Source organism: Cydia amplana, chromosome 13, assembly GCF_948474715.1.
Source record: "Cydia amplana chromosome 13, ilCydAmpl1.1, whole genome shotgun sequence".
NCBI lineage: Eukaryota > Metazoa > Arthropoda > Insecta > Lepidoptera > Tortricidae > Cydia > Cydia amplana.
In genome coordinates this window covers 12,116,736-12,125,711 of record NC_086081.1, presented here as the reverse complement: position 1 = coordinate 12,125,711, position 8,976 = coordinate 12,116,736, and positions in this window count along the sequence as shown.

Here is an 8,976-nt window from a genome sequence, read left to right as displayed (position 1 = left end):
TAATATTAAAATATTGCCAGCTGGATAAAAAATGGCACTTGAGGCACTGTCAAAATAAATTACAATAACAGACAATTCAGAGTTTTTGGCTGACAAGTCGAATCAAGAAATGGTTTAGGTTCATAACGACTTGATGCTATTAAATAAAGGACCCTGATCCTATAAAAACCAAGCACATCTTACGGCACTATCGCAATCATTTTTCAAGAATTTATAGGCCGATAGTTTTGCTATACAATCTAATTGTAAGTGCCTCAGTTGCATAGTTGCAGATATTATAATCAGAATAACAAATAAATTAAAATGATACAAAAACAGAACTGAAATCTTACAGCGCCTGGTATAAATAAACATCGACATTGTTGTTTTCTTGTGAAATCCGATAACGGACTAAGTAAATTCGACGCTATAACGAATGCGTAGAGCTTCTGTTTCTGCCAGTGTTTGATTACGGGCTAAGTAATTTTTCATTGAAATGAACTTTAATGGTGGCCCGAATTTAAACATATCGAATTTCACCATAGAGATGATGGGCAGGTTTATGGTTTCATAGAAGTTTTTTTACGTATTTACGAAAATAATGTTTAATATGAACAAGCCGGGGTAGTGCGTATTGAACTACGCAAGATAGATTGGTTCCGTACCTATAAAAATAAGACCATACAGACAGACACACTCACACCATGAGGGTTCCTTTTTATCTTCATGAGAATGGATACGGATTATTCACTCTACGGATTATTCACTACACGGATTATTCCCTCTACGGATATTATGGATAATTTTAGTTACATATTTCATTTGCGAAATAGAATCAAATTCATTTCACTCTAATGCGAAAGACAGAAACTCACGAAAGTTATAATTCCACAAACAATAAGACCTTTGTAAAAGCATTACCGTCAAAAAACACATTAAATAAAGTTCGGTTCTCGAATCATAAAAATGTTTTCTCATAAGACACTGACACTGACATCTCATTGTATGTGGCTTGTGAAAAGGGCTCTGTGTTGTTGTTTCCATCGCTAACTGAGCGCAGCCGAGCGTTCGCCTTAGCCCTACTCAGGGGCCCTAGCCAATATGACAGTCGTACATCGAAAAAGGCTAATAGAAAAGAAAAAATGTATCGGGATGACAGATGCAACGAAGTCACATGATCTTTTTCATACATTGTAATTATTGAATACATATTACTTTCGATTGGCAATTTCTATCAACGATTGTCACTTGGCAAGCCCCCCAACCGGCCCTAGCAAAGCATCTCTAATTAACTCATGAAAGTACGTCATTAAAAAAAATTATATAGATATTTGACAAGTGCTCTACAGAATATCTAATGCCGGCGATATATTTAACTAGTATAATAAATACAGTCTCCAAATCTTTAAAAACTTTGCACTCATCCTGGTCCAACCTATACTAGAGAGTTGTTACTTGAACAGAACAGGGTACCTGCAATCGATATTTTAGGCGCTCGTAGCATCTGAAAAGTTAGAAATCAAATCATTATAACTCTAATACTCGTATCTTGTTAATGTTACATGCGGGAGGGGAACGGCATGAATAACGTGGTAGATTTTGTTGAACTGTGAGCCTTATCCGTTATTTAAGACTGGTCCCTTTGACTTGAATGCTAGTAAGTTGTTAGAATACGAGTATCTACAGTGGCAAGGATCTTTGTCTCCGCTGCCTACAATGCTAGAATACCTACTGGTTGTACTGAAAGAGGTAATGTTAGAACGTATATGGAATTCGAATTGAGAGAATTACGCCGCCATTATAAAAGGAGTATTGTTTATTTGTGAAATCATTATTCACTGTTACTTGCTGTTACTTTGCGACAATACTAACAGTTGATATGCGAATGCTAATATGATGCGAAACAAACTTTTGTTTTGCATGTGTAAGTAACTATATAGTGTAAAGTCTTTTCTAGGGAAGAGTATAAGAATCAAAATATTTATGTTAATAGTCAATTTGTATTCGATGATTAAAAGGTTATAACAGAAAAGAAATTACAAGGTAACTTAGATTTTAAGGTGTTGGCCAATTCTTTTAGCGGTTTACAATAGGTAAATTTTTGTATGTGTGTTTTGTATTAGGTTATAGTTTTTTGTATTAATGTAACAGAACATAAAAACAACAATAATTCTAGATGAAATTCACCTCACGCAAGCAATCCAATTATTAGCATTAACAGAAGTCATTACCTTCAGGCGAATAAGTCATAAAGCAACTTTTCCTGGAGGCCTATTACGCCATCGCCATGCCGAATGTTGTCTCTTGCGCCTTAGTTAAGGCACAGATTAAAACAACTTTCCTACAACCTACCAGATCTTACACTCTTAAATAGATAACGGAAAACATTTACATACATAATTTGTCGATAATTTTGTGTTAAGCAGTAACGTCTGCAAACTATACCTCAAAATTTGAAATAAATGAAAACTGGGATAATTCACTGTCTCGGGCGAGACTCTAACTCGCGACTCTAGATCACTAGCCTATCGCTTTTCCCACTGAGCTATCGAGACTTCACTTGGTGACAGCAAATATGTCCACCATATCACTCATATGCGCATTGGGAAGGCGCCTAGCGACATCTATTATCGTCTCACTAACTGATGGATCTCCATTGTTAAAAATTGTTCTCCTTTTTAGGGTTCCGTAGCCAAATGGCAAAAAACGGAACCCTTATAGATTCGTCATGTCTGTCTGTCTGTCCGTCTGTCTGTCCGTCCGTATGTCACAGCCACTTTTCTCCGAAACTATAAGAACTATACTGTTGAAACTTGGTAAGTAGATGTATTCTGTGAACCGCATTAAGATTTTCACACAAAAATAGAAAAAAAACAATAAATTTTTGGGGTTCCCCATACTTCGAACTGAAACTCTAAATTTTTTTTTCATCAAACCCATACGTGTGGGGTATCTATGGATAGGTCTTCAAAAATGATATTGAGGTTTCTAATATAATTTTTTTCTAAACTGAATAGTTTGCGCGAGAGACACTTCCAAAGTGGTAAAATGTGTGTCCCCCTCCCCCTGTAACTTCTAAAATAAGAGAATGATAAAACTAAAAAAAATATATGATGTACATTACCATGTAAACTTCCACCGAAAATTGGTTTGAACGAGATCTAGTAAGTAGTTTTTTTTTATACGTCATAAATCGCCTAAATACGGAACCCTTCATGGGCGAGTCCGACTCGCACTTGGCCGCTTTTTTTTACAATAGACTAGTTAGTATAGTTACATAGTTATTATAGTTTTCCTTTTTTTACAATAGGCTAGTTAGTATAGTTACACAGTTATTATACTTATTTGATTAAGCAACTCTAATTTCAACTCAACTCTACTTATTTGATTATCAATTAAGCAACTCTAAAAAAATGTGTCGTTACAAAATTGACGTGAAAATTTAACGATGGTTATTTTTCTGCAATGTGTTTCTTAACTAGATGGCATATCTGTATTTTACGAAATCTATGGCTACAGTCTACCTACACCGTTGGGGCCGTCTGCAAACACGACCCGGCTTTAATCTGTGTCCCGCTTTATCTCAGAGCCAATGAGAAGAAAACTTTATTTTGTGCGTAAACACGGGTAATCGGCTCCTTTTTCCGCGCTGCGGATTCTACGTTCGATTGATGCTGAAAAGCCAAATTGCTTTGGTGCCGTACGTTAAAGAACTCTTTCATATTATTAAGTTAGATTTATATATATGTAGGTAGTCCTATTTTTCATGTTGACGGTGGGACTACTACAAAATTCACTAAAACAAACTAGTATGAATCAAATTGTGGGGTTAGAATTGAATTTCAAAAACTCCAATGAAAAAACAAATCCCGGCTAGTCTGTGGCCATGAGTATACCCATTTTTAATAAAAAAAAAAAAAAAAAAAAAACAAATATAACTCGTGTTTAGTCAGTCCTTAGCTACATACACTACCTTGGGCGAATGCTAATGCTGAATAAAAACTATTTTACATAATTTTTACGTTTCTGAACTTATTTAGCAATAAACTGAAGCCGTATATTCAGGAACTAAAACGTGAACTATCACGTAACACCCTGTCACTTCGGCTAAAAAAAAGGTAACGTGTCCGATATGACCCACGTAAGCATTTCACTAAGGTCACGTAGGATGTTGTATTAAAGATTAAATACATCGGCTGATTCTGTAGGCTGGGCGCGTGCAATTAGGGCGGGTCGCCCAAGGGACAGGGGATCATACCGCCCGTCTGACCGCTGTTTAGTGTACGTAACATAGATAGCTTTGTTTTTTTTTTTCTCACAAATGATTAGGAACGTATGTTAGATGTTACTTTTGTATAAATCTCGGGAGTAACTTTTAAAGAATATCACAGGGAATCATAATATATACGTTCAAATAGCAACTACCCTACTAACCAGTACTACTAATTACTACCCTACCAACCTTATCACGACTCCCTTAGCAGTGTCAAACTGATATAAGTATCGTTTTTTCAGTAATTTAGAATATTTTTCCAGTTTTAGTTTCCTAACATTTAACGTCATACCTAAAAATGTATATCTTACCGTACTTCCCATCTTGGCGGGGCAGCCAGTAGGCGCCTAATCTTACATCTAGGCTATCAGGTTTCCGTCGACCTCCGTGTATGCTGCGATCTGTCCACGTCAAGTCTGCCACGTTTAGCATATTATATCGTAACTACATTTGAAAATTCATTCAATAGTGTACCTTATGATAACAGAAAAAGGTACACAATTGAACGTCTTTTCAAATAAAGTTACGGAACCCGAGTTAAGTGCGGCAGAAGTAGCGTGTATCAGTTACCTCGTGGGTGTTTAGCTTCATGATGTCACTCTGTTTAGGTGAAACGTTCTTTAGTCGAAAGTGAGTCTCTGAAATAATGAACAAACAGCAAGAAATGCTCTTAAAATTAAATAATATGTTTGTTGAGATACTTACTAGAAACAAACCAATGAGGTAGTATCACACACTTTTTCAGCTCAAAACAATAACATTTTTACTTCAAAATCTTACTCAGGAAGCTATGTTAAGAAAGAAAATAGTACATTGTAACCGACTGAATTTCACATTTTCAACTACTCGAAAGTTATCTGGAAGAGATCGCTCTTTAGCGATAAGATCGCCTGTTGCTACTACTTTTAATCTTGTTTAATATGTTGTGTTCTATATTGTATCGATATGTATATTGGAAGTCGACAAATGAAAAGTCACTATGGGAATTCAAAGATGCCACGAAAATTCCGGCCTATATTTATTTATAAACGAAATTGGTTCTTCCAATGATGAATAAGCAACGAGGCTATTTAACAGTCAATAGGTAGTTGAAGTGTAGAACAGTGGAGTTGAAGTAAATTGTGGCATCGGATTAACTACTCAGCGGGCTAAACTTCAGCTGAACTGGGATCATTCCTCGACAATATTCAATTTAACTTTGACACTTCGCGTTCCTGCACAAACGATGGCTATTCGTTTCAAAATATTTCTATTCTTCGTGTTTTATTTTAAGTAATTTTCTGGAGAATTCATGGAGGAATTATGAAGTAGTTAATTCTGAAAATAGGTAGGTACCTACCATAAAAAAATAAAATGCAAACCTTTATTCTAAGTTTAGGCATGTTACAATGCACTTATTAATTTCCAATACTACCATCACCTCTAACTTACACCAAAATCCGGGATACATTTTCCAATATTATTATGCATACATTAAAAATAAATGATAATGCATGTTGTTCTAGAAAACACCTCTTACACACAATTTTCTATGACTTGGGCAGGAAGGTTAACATTATCCTAATTTTGCATAAAAATACCTAGACAATACTTATACCGTCAATATATACTATAGTTTGTCAAAGGACTGTCTCATTTCAAACATAGAGACAATCATACCATCTTTGTCTTACACTACTACTAGCACCCAAAAGAAAAGGATGAGTATAGTTTTTTTTTGTTCTTATTTACTGACAATTTGGTTTGACCATGCAACTATATAATGTATACAGACGCACGATTTGATTATTCTTGGACTATATTCAAAATATTGCCGAATAACAACACGTTCAACATGTTCGAAACATGATTACGTACAAATGAACGTATTCACAATCGATATCAACTTGCCTTTCAATTCAAAGGACTTATTTAGACTAAGTTACATCAGGAAATTGTTGCTAAGTTTCAAGAGTAGGTACCGCCATCTATAGCAGAAGTTCATGATTACTTGCAATACTTGCGTCTTGGAAGACGGCATACGTATGATGAGTTTAAGTTGTAGAAGCTAATGACCTCAACATGTTATTCGTATGAAGGTTTACTAAATGTTGAATAAATAATAAATGTTATAATAACATAATTATGTTCATTACTATTGTAATAATTTAGTAAACCTTCGTACGAATAACGTGAGTGCGTGTAGAGGTCATTTTTAGTGGATGTTATTCAATTTTCGACAACTGCAATTATTACTGCATAAAATGTACAATTAGGTAGCTATTACCTAAATACACTGCGATAATACCACGAGCAAGCGTAAATGAAATCTGATGGTGAGAATAATTCACAAGTCTGGCTTAGGGAAAACCTCAGTAGAATTTGTGGTGTAAAATGTGCGTGAATTTCACACATTTCAATTTTTTTATCCATTAAGGTAAAGCTGTACATTCCTTGTCGCCTGCTGAAAAAGACAAATAACGAATTGACAAATTCAGCCTCGTATTAAATACACTTCCTATTAAATATTGCGTATAAACACAAATGGCTTTGAATTTTCAAAACCAAGCCATAATTATATTTATTAAAACAATACCCTCTTTCTCATCATCCCTTCCCTTTTCTTTAACGTTTTTAAAATAAATATAATAAGGAAAAACATACATCAGTGACATAAATATTTACTCGGGTCAATAAAGAGTATTCATATAAGCTCTGAATTTGACTTTTTTATAGTTGTTTATTTTAGTCTTTAATATTTTATCGTTTTTATTCATTCCCGGTATATGAAGTTAAATGTCCCTGACTCACTTTAGCATTTTTTGTTTGAAACTAAAATAACGGTTTCTTTATTCTTTGACCACTAGCGTAGTGCAGCTGACAGGCAATTTTCTACAGTATTCTTTGGTACTATAATAATATTTTTAAATACCTCTGACTTTTCAAATATAATATAATTTAACAGCAGAAAAATCAACAAGTATATCATAAAGCAAATGTGTGTTTAGAGTTTTCCAGACTGCGGTCCAACATTATATTAAATAAAAAGTAATAAAGATAAAATAAATAAGTACGTTTCAAGGGTTAGGTATATATAATATTTGATTATCAAAGCGTGGTCTAGCACCGTAGTTTTTATCTCTTGAAATTTTCAATTCCGAATATATATGACAAAACCACGATATTTTTATTCGTAACGAATATATTTATAGCAAAACTTGTATGTCAAGAGAGATACATTTTAGGGGTTGATAAGGAAAGTGCACAACGGTTCATTTCACTCGGTCACGTAGCATCGTCCAATTGTCCATGCAGTGTACTGCGGTGCAAAGTAACGGTCTTGTATTGGGCACGTACCTTTTCTGGACTTACACCGATCGCTGATCACATTCCCACCTACATTTTACGTGAAATACGTGAATAAACTTTGACTTGAGAAGGAAAACAAAAATATACTTACACGTACTTTTACCAGTTTGAGTTAAGAATAAGAACTGGTAAACTACTTGTTGAAGAAAATCACGTTGAATTGGCTATTTAAAGAATAAATTCACCACACCAAAATGACAAGAAAATATTTGCATGCAATAATATTCTATTTAATAACTAAGTGAATAAAAAATATATAATAATTATTAACATAACATGATGATTAACATAATAAAATAGGCGATATACTTAGATTTAGTTTATTTCAAGATGAAAATTACACTATAAATTTGCTACATTCGTCAAAATTATGTTTATCTTCCATCATGATCGTCAAAAATTACATTATAAATTTAAAATAAAAATAATAAGATTAATTGTGTCTCCCAATAAGGATCGTCAGGTACAAAGAAAAAAAATGCAAAATTTGTAACTGTTATATCAATATATTTGTCAAATAAAGATAAAAATAATACAAATGAACAAAAGAATTAAATGTCATGTTTAAAATACAAATCAACAATTTAATAATAAATAAAAATACATATGTCGTTACAAATTCAATTCCATGTAGGTACTCATTTACAGAGTACAGGGGGTTAACCAACAAAAGGTTTCTCAATTTGCGCTTAAATGTTTCGTCATACGGTTCATTTCTGAGATCGGCAGGTAGGTGCTCGTAGTAAGTCGGGCCGATGACACGATACAAATACAGATTCGGGCATGCAGAGTAAGTATACTGATATATAGTTACTAACAAAATATCGGACAGTAACAATTTCCGAAGGATCATTTTACGACCACATTACAGATAGCTCGTCTATGAAATTCTTAAGTTGTGGTCATATCGAGCGGAATAACTTTGCTACAACGTATCTTACTCGATGTTTGTTGCAAAATAAACTCAGTCCAATGTAATTTAAAGTCCAAAGTTCATAAAATGGCGCGGGGTGGATCAGAGGTTGCGAAAGTTAGTAATCGATATCGAGCTGAATCCGACATGGGAGACAGTTTTGGTTTCGTGATTTCATTGCTATTAGGGCGGCCGACCGGGTCCACGTTTATTGTTCAAGATACGAGTGGATTTGTGGAAGCAATTTCCTTTATACATTTTGTTTTGTCCTTTTCCTGCAGTTTGATGGTCCACTTCGTGAGTTGTAGGTGGTTTCGATTTACCGAAGCTTCCTCAATCGATACGATACGCATCTCTGCCGTGGATACCCGGAGTTAATGTAATTATATAATCCAGTCACGTATTTAGGAATGAACGAAAACTAATTTGCCGCAGAGTTCTTTTAGCAAGACTTTCGTAAATC